A 14030-nucleotide genomic window follows, 5' to 3' on the forward strand; every position below is an offset into this window, starting at 1 on the left:
GCCCACAAAACCATTTTTCCCTCCTAAGCCTTCAGGCTTGTGATGGGAGGGGCTGCTGAGAAGGTCTCTGACATGACCTGGAAACATTTTCCCCATGCCTTGGTGATTAGCATTTGGCTCCTGGTTACATATGTAAATGTCTGCAGCAGGCTTGAATTTCTCCCCAGAACACGGATTTTTCATTTCTACTGCATTGTCAGGCTGCAAATTTTCCTAACTTTGTGCTCTGTCACCTATTGAATGCTTTGCTGCTTAGAAATTTATTCCACTAAATACCCTAAATCATCTCTCTCAAGTTTAAAGTTCCACCAATCTCTAGGGCAGGGGCAAAATGCCACCAGTCTCTTTGCATAGCAAGAGTGACCTTTGCTCCAGTTCCCAAAAGGTTCCTAATCTCCATCCGTGACCACCTCAGCCTGGACTTTACTGTTCATATCACTATCAGTATTTTGGTCAAAGCCATTCAACAAGTCTCTAGGAAATTCTAAACTTTCCCACATTTTCCTATCTTCTTCTAGGCCCTCCAAACTTTCCAACCTCTGCCTATTACCCAGTTTCAAAGTCGCTTCCACATTTTCAGATATCTTTATAGCAGCACCCCACTGCCAGGTAACAATTTACTGTATTAGTCCTTTCTCATGCTGCTAATAAAGACATACCGGAGACTGGGTAATGTATAAAGGAAAGAGGTTTAATTGACTCACAGTTCAGCATAGCTGGGGAGGCCTCAGGAAACTCACAATCGTGGTGGAAAGGGAAGCAAATATCCTTCTTCACATGGCGGCAGCAAGGAGAAATTCTGAGCAAAAGGGGGCAAAGCCCCTTATAAAACCGTCAGATCTCATGAGAACTCACTCACTATTATGAGAACAGCCTGAGGATAACTGCCCCCATGATTCAACTCCCTCCCACTAGGTCTCTTCCACGACACTTGGGGATTGTGGGAACTACAATTCAAAATGAAGTTTGGGTGGGGACACAGCTAAACCATATCACCATCCTTCTACTCTCTATCTCCATGGTTTCAATTGTTTTGATTTTTAGACCCCACAAATAAGTGACAACATGTGATGTTTGTCTGTCTGTGCCTTGCTTATTTCACTTAACTTAGTGACCTCCAGTTCTATCTATGTTGTTGCAAATGACTGAATCTCATTCTTTTTTATGGCTGAATAGTATTCCATTATGTATAAATACCACATTTTTCTTATCCATTCATCTGTTGATGGACACTTTTGTTGCTTCCAAATCTTGGCTATTGTGACAAAAGCTGCAACAAACATGAGTACATATATCTTTTTGATATACTGATTTCCTTTCTTATGGGTGTGTAACTAACAGTGTGATTGCTGAATCACATAGTAGCTCTACTTTTACTTTTTGGAGGAGCCTCCAAACTGTTTTCCATAGTGGTTGTACTAATTTACATTCCCACCAACAGTGTATGAGGATTCCCTTTTCTCCACATCTTTGCCAGTATTTGTTACTGCCTTTTTTTTTTCTTTTGAATATAAGCCATTTTATCTCAGATGAGATGATATCTCATTGTAATTTTGATTTGCATTTCTCTGGTGATCAATGATGTTGAACATATTTTCATATGCCTGTTTGCCATTTGTAAGTCTTCTTTTGAGAAATGTCTATTCAAGTCTTTTCTCCATTTTTAATCAGATTTTTAGATTTTTTCCTGTAGAGTTGAGTTTCTTATATATTCTAGTTATTAATCCCTTGTCAGATGAGTAGTTTGCTAATGTTTTCTCTCGTTCTGTGGGTTGTATCTTTACTTTGTTGATTGTTTCTTTTGCTGTGCAGAAGCTTTCTAACTTGATGCAATTCCATTTGTCCGTTTTTGCTTTGGTTGCCTATGTTTGTTGGATATTATTCAAGAAATCTTTGCCCAGACCGATGGCCTGGAGAGCTTCCCCAATGTTTTCTTGTGTTAGTTTCATAATTTGAGGTCTTAGGTTTAAGTCTTTAATCCACTTTGATTTGATTTTTGTGTATGACAAGAGATAGGGGACTAGTTTCCTTCTTCTGCATATGGATATCCAGTTTTTCCAGCACTATTTATTGAAGAATCTTTTTCCCAATGTATGTTCTTGGCAACTTTGTCGAAAATGAGTTCACTGTAGGTGTGTGGATTTATTTCTGGGTTCTGTATTCTGTTTCATTGGTCTATGTGCCTGTTTTCATGCCATTATTATGCTGTTTTGGTTTTTGGTTACAATAGCTCTGTAGTATAATTTGAAGTCAGGTAATGTGATTCCTCCAGTTTTGTCCTTTTGCTTAGGATAACTTTGGTTATTCTGGATCTTTTGTGGTTCCATATACATTTTAGCATAGTTTTTTTTCTATTTCTGTGAAGAATATCATTGGTTTTATGATAGGCATTTCATTAAATCTGTAGATTGCTCTGGGTAGTATGGACATTTTAACAATATTCATTCTTCCAATTCATGAACATAGAATATCTTTGTATTTTATGGTGTCCCCGCCTGAATTTCTTTAATCAGTGTGTTGTAGGTTTCATTATAGAGATCTTTAACTTCTTTAGTTAATTCCTATATATTTAATTTTATTTGTGGTTATTGTCAATGGGACTACTTTTTAATTTGTCAGTTTCTTCAGTTTCAGTTTCTGTTAACATACAGAAATTCTATGTATGTTGATTTTGTATCCTGCAACTTTACTAAATTTTTAAATCAGTTTTAATAGATTATTTTGTGGCTTCTTTAGGTTTTTCTAAATATATCATTTGCAAATTTGACTTCTTTGTTTCTAATTTCGATGGCCTTTATATCGTTCTCTTATCTGATAGCTCCAGCTAGGACTTTCAGTACTGTGTTGAATAACAGCGGTGAAAGGCATCCTTGTCATGTTTCAGATAATAGAGGAAAGCCTTTCAAATTTTTTCCCCTTCAATATGATACTATCTGTGGGTCTGCCATATATGGCTTTTAATATGTTGAGGTATGTTCCTTCTATATCCCATTTTCTGGCAGTTTTTATCATGAAAGGATGCTACATTTTATCACATGCTTTTTCAACATCAATTGAAATGATCATATGGTTATAGTCCTTCATTCTGTTGATATAATGTATCACATTGGTTGATTTGCATAATGTTGAACCATTCTTGCAAAGTAGGAATAAATACCACTTGGTCTTGGTCTTTTTTTTTTTTTTTTTTTTTTTTTTTTTGTCTTTGAGATGGAGTCTCGCTCTGTCACCCAGACTGGAGTGCAGTGGCATGATCTAGGCTCATTGCAAGTTCCGCCTTCTGGGTTCACACCATTCTCCTGCCTCAGCTTCCCCAGTAGCTGGGACTACAGGCACCCGCCACCACACCCGGTTAATTTTTTGTATTTTTAGTAGAGATGGGGTTTCACCATGTTAGCCAGGATGGTCTCGATCTCCTGACCTCGTGATCTGCCCACCTTGGCCTCCCAAAGTGCTGGGATTACAGGCGTGAGTCACCGTGCCAGGCCAATGAATAATCTTTTAAATGTACTGTTGAATTTGGTTTGTTAGCATCTTGTTGAAGTTTTTGTATCAATATACATTAGAGATATTGGCCTGTAGTTTTCTCGTTTTTGATGTGTCTTTGGCTGCTTTTGGTGTCAGTGTAATACTGGCCTTGTAGAATGAGTTCCAAAGTATTCCCTCCTACTCTGTTTTTCAGAAAAGTTTGAATAGAATCAATATTAGTTATTCTTTAAATATTTGGTAAAATTCAGTAGTGAAGTCATCAGGACCAGGGTTTTCTTTACTGGGAGACTTTTTATTATGGCTTCAATCTCATTACTTGTCAGAGGTCTGCTTAGGTTTTGAATTTCCTTATGGTTCAACCTTGGTAGTTTGTACGTGTCTAAGAATTTGTCCATTTCTCATAGGTTTTCCCATTTATTGGTATATAGTTGCTCCTAGTAGCCACTAATGACCCTTTGAATTTCTGCAGTATCAGTTGTAATGTCTCCTTTTTTGTCTCTGATTTTATTTGGATCTTCTCTCTCTTTTTTTTTTTTTTTTGTTAGTCTGGCTAGAGGTTTGTCAATTTTGCTTAACTTTTCAAAAAACCATCTTTATGTTTCATTCATCTTTTGTTATTTTCTTAATTTCAAATTCATTTATTCCTGCTCTGACCTTTATTATTTTTTACTTCTACTAATTTTGGGTTTGGTTTGCTCTTGCTTTTCTAGTTCTTTAAAATCCATTGTTAAATTTTTTATTTTAACTTTTTCTTATTTTTTTGATGTAGGTACTTATAGCTATAAACTTCCCTCTTAGAAGCGCTTTTGCTGTATCCCATAAGTTTTGGCATATTGTGTTTCCTTATCGTTTGTTTCAAAAAATTTTTCAATTTCTTTTTTTATTGTAATATCTACATTTTTTATTTTTTTAAATTTTATTATTATGCTTTAAGTTTTAGGGTGCATGTGCATGACGTGCAGGTTTGTTACATATGTATACACGTGCCATGCTGTTATGCTGCACCCATTAACTCGTCATTTAGCATTAGGTATATCTCCTAATGCTATCCCTCCCCCCGTCCCTCCACCCCACAACAGTCCCCAGAGTGTGATGTTCCCCTTCCTGTGTCCATGTGTTCTCATGGTTCAATTCCCAACTATGAGTGAGAACATGCGGTGTTTGGTTTTTTGTCCTTGCGATAGTTTGCTGAGAATGATGGTTTTCAGCTTCATCCATGTCCCTACAAAGGACATGAGCTCATCATTTTTTATGGCTGCGTAGTATTCCGTGGTGTATATGTGCCACATTTTCTTAATCCAGTCTATCATTGTTGGACATTTGGGTTGGTTCCAAGTCTTTGCTATTGTGAATAGTGCTGCTATAAACATACGTGTGCATGTGTCTTTATAGCAGCATGATTTATAATCCTTTGGGTATATACCCAGTAATGGGATGGCTGGGTCAAATGGTATTTCTAGTTCTAGATCCCTGAGGAATCCCACAGTGACTTCCACAATGGTTGAACTAGTTTACAGTCCCACCAACAGTGTAAAAGTGTTCCTATTTCTCCACATCCTCTCCAGCACCTGTTGTTTCCTGACTTTTTAATGATTGCCATTCTAACTGGTGTGAGATGGTATCTCATTGTGGTTTTGATTTGCATTTCTCTGATGGCCAGTGATGATGAACATTTCTTCCTGTGTTTTTTGGCTGCATAAATGTCTTCTTTTGAGAAGTGTCTGTTCATATCCTTCGCCCACTTTTTGATGGGGTTGTTTGTTTTTTTCTTGTAAATTTGTTTGAGTTCATTGTAGATTCTGGATATTAGCCCTTTGTCAGATGAGTAGGTTGCGAAAATTTTCTCCCATTCTGTAGGTTGCCTGTTTGCTCTGATGATAGTTTCTTTTGCTGTGCAGAAGCTCTTTAGTTTAATTAGATCCCATTTGTCAATTTTGGCTTTTGTTGCCATTGCTTTTGGTGTTTTAGGCATGAAGTCCTTGCCCATGCCTATGTCCTGAATGGTAATGCCTAGGTTTTCTTCTAGGGTTTTCATGGTTTTAGGTCTAACATTTAAGTCTTTAATCCATCTTGAATTAATTTTTGTATAAGGTGTAAGGAAGGGATCCAGTTTCAGCTTTCTACATATGGCTAGCCAGTTTTCCCAGTACCATTTATTAAATAGTGAATCCTTTCCCCATTGCTTGTTTTTGTCAGGTTTGTCAAAGATCAGATAGTTGTGGATATGCGGTGTTATTTCTGAGGGCTCTGTTCTGTTCCATTCATCTATATCTCTGTTTTGGTACCAGTACCATGCTGTTTTGGTTACCGTAGCCTTGTAGTATAGTTTGAAGTGAGGTAGCATGATGCCTCCAGCTTTGTTCTTTTGGTTTAGGATTGCCTTGGCGATGCGGGCTCTTTTTTGGTGCCATATGAACTTTAAAGTAGTTTTTTCCAATTCTGTGAAGAAAGTCATTGGTAGCTTAATGGGGATGGCACTGAATCTATAAATTACCTTGGGCACTATGGCTATTTTCACGATATTGATTCTTCCTACCCATGAGCATGGAATATTCTACCATTTGTTTGTATCCTCTTTTATTTCATTGAGCAGTGGTTTGTAGTTCTCCTTGAAGAGGTCCTTTACATCCCTTGTAAGTTGGATTCCTAGGTATTTTATTCTCTTTGAAGCAATTGTGAATGGGAGTTCACTCATGATTTGGCTCTCTGTTTGTCTGGTGTATAAGAATGCTTGTGATTTTTGTACATTGATTTTGTATCCTGAGACTTTGCTGAAGTTGTTTATCAACTTAAGCAGATTTTGGGCTGAGACAATGGGGTTTTCTAGATATACAATCATGTCATCTGCAAACAGGGACAATTTGACTTCCTCTTTTCCTAATTGAATACCCTTTATTTCCTTCTCCTGCCTGATTGCCCTGGCCAGAACTTCCAACACTATGTTGAATAGGAGTGGTGAGAGAGGTCATCCCTGTCTTGTGCCAGTTTTCAAAGGGAATGCTTCCAGTTTTTGCCCATTCAGTATGATATTGGCTGTGGGTTTGTCATAGATACCTCTTATTATTTTGAGATACGTCCCATCAATACGTAATTTATTGAAAGTTTTTAGCATGAAGCATTGTTGAATTTCGTCAAAGGCCTTTTCTGCATCTATTGAGATAATCATGTGGTTTTTGTCTTTGGTTCTGTTTATATGCTGGATTACGTTTATTGATTTGCGTTTGTTGAACCAGCCTTGCATCCCAGGGATGAAGCTGATTTGATCATGGTGGATAAGCTTTTTGATGTGCTGCTGGATTCGGTTTGTCAGTATTTTATTAAGGATTTTTGCATCGATGTTCATCAAGGATATTGGTCTAAAATTCTCTTTTTTGGTTGTGTCTCTGCCAGCCTTTGATATCAGGATGATGCTGGCCTCATAAAATGAGTTAGGGAGGATTCCCTCTTTTTCTATTGATCGGAATAGTTTCAGAAGGAATGGTACCAGCTCCTCTTTGTACCTCTGGTAGAATTCAGCTGTGAATCCATCTGGTCCTGGGCTTTTTTTGGTTGGTAAGCTATTGATCATTGCCTCAATTTCAGAGCCTGTTATTGGCCTATTCAGAGATTCAACTTCTTCCTGGTTTAGTCTTGGGAGGATGTATGTGTCGAGGAATTTATCCGTTTCTTCTAGACTTTCTAGTTTATTTGCGTAGAGGTGTTTATAGTATTCTCTGGTGGTAGTTTGTATTTCTGTGGGGTCGGTGGTGATATCCCCCTTATCATTTCTTATTGTGTCTATTTGATTCTTCTCTCTTTTCTTCTTTATTAGTCTTGCTAGCAGTCTATCAATTTTGTTGATCTTTTCAAAAAAGTAGCTCCTGGATTCATTAATCTTTTGAAGGGTTTTTTGTGTCTCTGTTTCCTTCAGTTCTGCTCTGATCTTAGTTATTTCTTGCCTTCTGCTAGCTTTTGAATGTGTTTGCTCTTGCTTTTCTAGCTCTTTTAATTGTGATGTTAGAGTATCAATTTTAGATCTTTCCTGCTTTCTTTTGTGGGCATTTAGTGCTATAAATTTCTCTCTACACACTGCTTTGAATGTGTCCCGGAGATTCTGGTATGTTGTGTCTTTGTTCTCATTGGTTTCAAAGAACATCTTTATTTCTACCTTCATTTCCTTGTTTACCCAGTAGTCACTCAGGAGCAGGTTGTTCAGTTTCCATGTAGTTGAGCAGTTTTGAGTGAGTTTCTTCATCCTGAGTTCTAGTCTGATTGCACTGTGGTCTGAGAGACAGTTTGTTATAATTTCTGTTCTTTTACATTTGCTGAGGAGTGCTTTACTTCCAGCTATGTGGTCAGTTTTGGAGTAGGTGTGGTGTGGTGCTGAAAAAATGTATATTCTGTTGATTTGGGGTGGAGAGTTCTGTAGATGTCTATTAGGTCTGCTTGGTGCAGAGCTGAGTTCAATTCCTGGGTATCCTTGTTAACTTTCTGTCTTGTTGATCTGTCTAATGTTGACAGTGGGGTGTTAAAGTCTCCCATTATTATTGTGTGGGAGTCTAAGTCTCTTTGTTGGCCACTCAGGACTTGCTTTATGAATCTGGGTTCTCCTGTATTGGGTGCATATATATTTAGGATAGTTCTTCTTGTGGAATTGATCCCTTTACCGTTATGTAATGGCCTTCTTTGTCTCTTTTGATCTTTGTTGGTTTAAAGTCTGTTTCATCAGAGACTAGGATTGCAACCCCTGCCTTTTTGTGTTTTCCATTTGCTTGGTAGATCTTCCTCCATCCCTTCATTTTGAGCCTATGTGTGTCTCTGCATGTGAGATGGGGTTCCTGAATACAGCACACTGATGGGTCTTGACTCTATCCAATTTGCCAGTCTGTGTCTTTTAATTGGAGCATTTAGTCCATTTACATTTAAAGTTAATATTGTTATGTGTGAATTTGATCCTGTCATTATGATGTTAGCTGGTTATTTTGCTCATTAGTTGATGCAGTTTCTTCCTAGCCTTGATGGTCTTTACAATTTGGCATGTTTTTGCAGTGGCTGGTACCGGTTGTTCCTTTCCATGTTTAGTGCTTCCTTCAGGAGCTCTTTTAGGGCAGGCCTGGTGGTGACAAAATCTCTCAGCATTTGCTTGTCTGTAAAGTATATTATTTCTCCTTCACTTGTGAAGCTTAGTTTGGCTGGATATGAAATTCTGGGTTGAAAATTCTTTTCTTTAAGAATGTTGAATATTGGTCCCCACTCTCTTCTGGCTGGTAGAGTTTCTGCAGAGAGATCAGCTGTTAGTCTGGATGGGCTTCCCTTTGTGGGTAACCCAACCTTTCTCTCTGGCTGCCCTTAACATTTTTTCCTTCATTTCAACTTTGGTGAATCTGACAATTATGTGTCTTGGAGTTGCTCTTCTTGAGGAGTATCTTTGTGGCGTTCTCTGTATTTCCTGAATGTGAATGTTGGCCTGCCTTGCTAGATTGGGGAAGTTCTCCTGGATAATATACTGCAGAGTGTTTTCCAACTTGGTTCCATTCTCCCCGTCACTTTCAGGTACACCAATCAGACGTAGATTTGGTCTTTTCACAGAGTCCCATATTTCTTGGAGGCTTTGTTCATTTCTTTTTATTCTTTTTTCTCTAAACTTCCCTTCTTGCTTCATTTCATTCATTTCATCTTCCATCACTGACACCCTTTCTTCCAGTAGATTGCATCGGCTGCTGAGGCTTCTGCATTCATCACATAGCTCTCGTGCCTTGGTTTTCAGCTCCATCAGGTCTTTTAAGGACTTCTCTGCATTAATTATTCAAGTTATCCATTCGTCTAATTTTTTTTCAAAGCTTTTAACTTCTTTGCCATTGGTTTGAATTTCCTCCTGTAGCTCAGAGTAGTTTGATCGTCTGAAGCCTTCTTCTCTCAACTCGTCAAAGTCATTCTCCATCCAGCTTTGTTCCGTTGCTGGTGAGGAGCTGCATTCCTTTGGAGGGGGAGAGGCACTCTGATGTTTAGAGTTTCCAGTTTTTCTCCTCTTTTTTTCCCCCATCTTTGTGGTTTTATCTACCTTTGGTCTTTGATGATGGTGATGTACAGATGGGTTTTTGGTGTGGATGTCCTTTCTGTTTGTTAGTTTTCCTTCTAAAAGACAGGACCCTCAGCTGCAGGTCTGTTGGAGTTTGCTAGAGGTCCACTCCAGACCCTGTTTGCCTGGGTATCAGCAGCGGTGTCTGCAGAACAGTGGATATTGATGAACCACAGATGCTGCTGCCTGATCGTTCCTCTGGAAGTTTTGCCTCAGAGGAGTACCCGGCCGGGTGAGGTGTCAATCTGCCCCCTACTGGGGGATGCCTCCCAGTCAGGCTACTCGGGGGTCAGGGACCCACTTGAGGAGGCAGTCTGCCCGTTCTCAGATCTCCAGCTGTGTGCTGGGAGAACCACTACTCTCTTCAAAGCTGTCAGAGAGGGACATTTAAGTCTGTAGAGGTTACTGCTGTTTTTGTTTGTCTGTGCCCTGCCCCCAGAGGTGGAGCCTACAGAGGCAGGCAGGCCTCCTTGAGCTGTGGTGGGCTCCACCCAGTTCAAGTTTCCCTAGCTGCTTTGTTTACCTAATCAAACAACTAACTCGGAAATGCCGGGCGCCCCTCCCCCAGCCTCGCTGCCACCTGGCAGTTTGATCTGGGACTGCTGTGTTAGCAATGAGTGAGACTCCATGGGTGTAGGACCCTCTGAGCCTTGTGCAGGATATAATCTCCTGGCGTGCCATTTTTTAAGCCAGTTGGATAAGTGCAGTATTAGGGTGGGAGTGACCCGATTTTCCAGGTGCCGTCTGTCACCGCTTTCTTTGACTAGGAAAGGGAATTCCCTGACCCCTTGCACTTCCCAGGTGAGGCGATGCCTCGCCCTGCTTCAGCTCGCACATGGTGTGCTGCACCTACTGTCCTGCACCTACTGTCTGGCACTCCCCAGTAAGATGAACCTGGTACCTCAGTTGGAAATGCAGAAATCACCTGTCTTCTGCATCACTCTCACTGGGAGCTGTAGACTGGAGCTGTTCATATTCGGCCATCTTGGCTCCTCCCCCCCAATTTCTTTCTTAATTTCTTCTTTGACCCAATGGTCATTCAGGAGCATATTGTTTAATCTGCATGTATTTGTATAGTTTCCAAAATCCCTCTTGTGATTGATTTGTAGTTTTATTCCATTGTGGTCAGAGAAGATGCTTGATATTATTTTAATTTTGAGGGGATATTTTAAGGCTTTTTAAGTGACCTAATATATGGTCTATGTTTGAGAATGATCCATATGCTGAGGAAAAGGATATGTACTCCATAGTCATTAGATGAAATGTTCTATTAATATCTATTAGATCCATTTGGTCTATAGTGCATTTTAAGTCTGATGTTTCTTTGTTGATTTTCTATTTGGAATATCTGTCCAATGCTGAAAGTGGGGTGCTGAAGTCTCCAGCTATTATTGTATTGGAGTCTCTCTCTTTAGCTCTAACAATATTTGCATTACATAGCTGAGTGTGCCAGGGTTGGGTCCATGTATATTTTAAATTGTTATATCCTCTTGCTGAACTGACCCCTTTATCATTATATAGCGACCTTGTCTTTTCTTATAGTTTTTGTTTTGAAATCTATTTTGTCTGATATAATGATAGCTACTCTTGTTCTTTTTTGGTTTCCATTGGCATGGAATATCTTTTTCTATTCCTTTATCTTCAGTTTATGTGTGTCTTTATAGTTGAAATGTGTTTCTTGTAGAAAACAGATCAATAGGTCATGTTTTGTGTTTCTTTGTATCCAAAACTCTGTCTTTTATTGGAGAGTTTAGTACATTTACATTCAATGTTATTGTTGATAAATAACGATATAATTCTACTGTTTTGTTTTCTGTTTGCTTTGTGGTCTTGTCTTCCTTCTTTCCTTCCTGTCTTCCTTTTAGTGAAGGTAATTTTCTCTGGTCATATGATTTAGTTTCTTGCTTCTTATTTTTTCTGTATACGTTGTATGATTTTTGGTTTGAGATTAGCTGATAACAACACTGTTTGCAGAAACAAACAAACATGCAAGCAATCAAAAAGAAAACTAATATTGTATACCTTAATATTCCCCTTGCTTTTTAATTTTTTGTTGTTACTCTTTATATCTTACTGTACTGTCTACATCATAAAAATTTGTTGTTGTTACTATTTTTCATTGGTTCATTATTTAGTCTTTCTACTTAATAACAGTTTACACACCACAGTTACCATGTTATAATATTCTTTGCTTTTCTTTGTACTTCCTATTACCACTGAGTTTTATACCTTCAGATTATTTCTTCTTGTTCCTTATTGTCCTTTCCTTTCTGACTATAAAACTCCCTTTAGCATTTCTTGTAGGACAGCTCTAGTATTAATAAAAATCTCTCTCCTTTTTTTTTTTTTGTCTGGGAAAATCTTTATTTCTCCTTCATGTTTGAAAGATAATTTCACCTGATGTACTATTCTAAGTTAAAAAATATTTTCCTTCAGCACTTTATATATGTCATGCCACTCTCTCCTGGCTTGTAAGGCTTCTACTGAAAAGTCTGATGCCAGATGTATAGGAGCGATTTGTGTCTTTTCTCTTGTGGCTTTTAGGATGCTTTCTTTAGCCTCGAAATTTGGGAGTTTGTTTATTAAATACCTTGAGGTAATCTTCTTTGGGTTAAATCTGTTTAGCATTCTATAACTTTCTTGTACTTGGATATTGACGTCTTTCTCTAGGTTTGTAAAGTTCTCTCTAGTTATCCCATTGAATAGATATTCTACCTCTTTAAGGCCAATAACTCTTAGATTTCCCCTTTTGAAGCTATTTTCTAAAATCTGTACGTGTGTTTCATTGGTTTGTATTATTTTTTGTCTCCTCTGACTGTGTATTTTCAAATTGCCTGTGTTCAAGCTCACTCATTCTTTCTTCTGCTTGATCAATTCTGCTGTTAAAAGACTATGATGCATTCTTCATTATGCCAAATGCATTTGCCAGCTCCAAAATTTCTCCTTGATTGTTTTTAATTATTTCCATCTCTTTGTTCATTTATCTGATAGAATTCTGAATTCTCTGTGTTGTCTTTAATTTATGTGAGTTTCCTCAAAACAGCTATTTTGACTTCAATATCTAAAAGGTCACATATCTCTGTCTCTCCAGGATTGGCCTCTGGTGCATTATTTAGTTCATTTGGTGAGGTCATGTTTTCCTGGGTCATCTTGATACTTGTAGATGTACATCTGTGTCTGGGCATTGAAAAGTTAGTTTTTGTTTGTTTGTTTGTTTGTTTTTTTGTAGTCTTCTCAGTCTGGGCTTGTTTGCAACTGTAGTTTTTGGGAAGGCTTTCCAGATATTTTAAAAGGCTTGGGTGTTCTGATCTAAGCTGCATCTGCTTTAGGGCAGACCCCAAACCCAGTAGTGCTGTGGTTCTTGCAGACTCATAAAAGTATCACCTTGATGGTCTTGGCCAAGATAAAGAATTCTCTGGATTACCAGGCAGAGACTCTTGTTCTCTTCCCTTACTTTCTCCCAAATAGTCTCTTTCTACCCTGAGCCACCTGAAGCTGGGGGTGGAGTGACACAAGCACCCTGGTGGCCACCATCCCTAGGATTCTGCTAGTTCAGACCTGAAGCCAGCACAACACTGGGCATTATGCAAAGTCTGCTGTAACCACTTCCTGGCTAACACCTATGTTCGCTCAAAGCCCTGGGGCTCTATAATCAGCAGGTGCCAAGGCCAGTCACACCTATGTTGTTCTTTCATTTAGGGTGGTGAGTTCCCCCAGGCTCCCAGGTGGATCCAGAGATGCCATCCAGGAGCTATGGTCTAGAGTCAAAAACCTGAGAAGTGCACCTGGTATTTTATCGTACTATAGCTGAGCTGACACTGAAACCACAAGAGACTGTCCTTCTCATTCTTCCCTCCCCTTTCCGAAGGCAGAGGAAGCTCAACTGGTGGCCATTGCCACCTATTCCATTGTGGTCAGAGAAGGTGCTTGATATTATTTTAATTTTAGGGGGATATTTTCAGGCTTGTTATGTGACCTAACATATGGTCTATCATTGAGAATGATCTGTGTGTTGAGGAAAAGGCCCATGGGGAGTACTGCCAGACTACCACTGATGTTCTCTTAAGGCCCAAGGGCTCTTCAGTCAGCTTGTAGTGAGTGCTGCCTGGCCTGGGACTCATCTTTCAGAGCAATGGGCTCTCCTCTGGCCCAGGGCAGGTCCAGAAATGCCATCCAAGACCTAAGTCCTAGAATTGGGGGCCCCAAGAGCCTGTTTGGTGCTCTAGCCTGCTGTGGCTGAGCTGGTATCTAAGGTGCAAGACAAAGTCCCCTTTACTTTTCCCTCTGCTTTTCTCAATCAGAAGTCTCACCCTTTAGACACCACACCTGGGAATATGCTGAGACTCATTTGTGGCTGGTAAGTCTCTGTCTCACCCAAGTCCCTTGACATAGTACCTGGGTATTGCTGCTGGTTATTCAGGACTCAAGGGCTATTCAGTTACCGGGTAATAAGCCCTGCCAGTACTGGGTCCTTCCCTTCAAG

Source organism: Gorilla gorilla, chromosome 11, assembly GCF_029281585.2.
Source record: "Gorilla gorilla gorilla isolate KB3781 chromosome 11, NHGRI_mGorGor1-v2.1_pri, whole genome shotgun sequence".
NCBI lineage: Eukaryota > Metazoa > Chordata > Mammalia > Primates > Hominidae > Gorilla > Gorilla gorilla.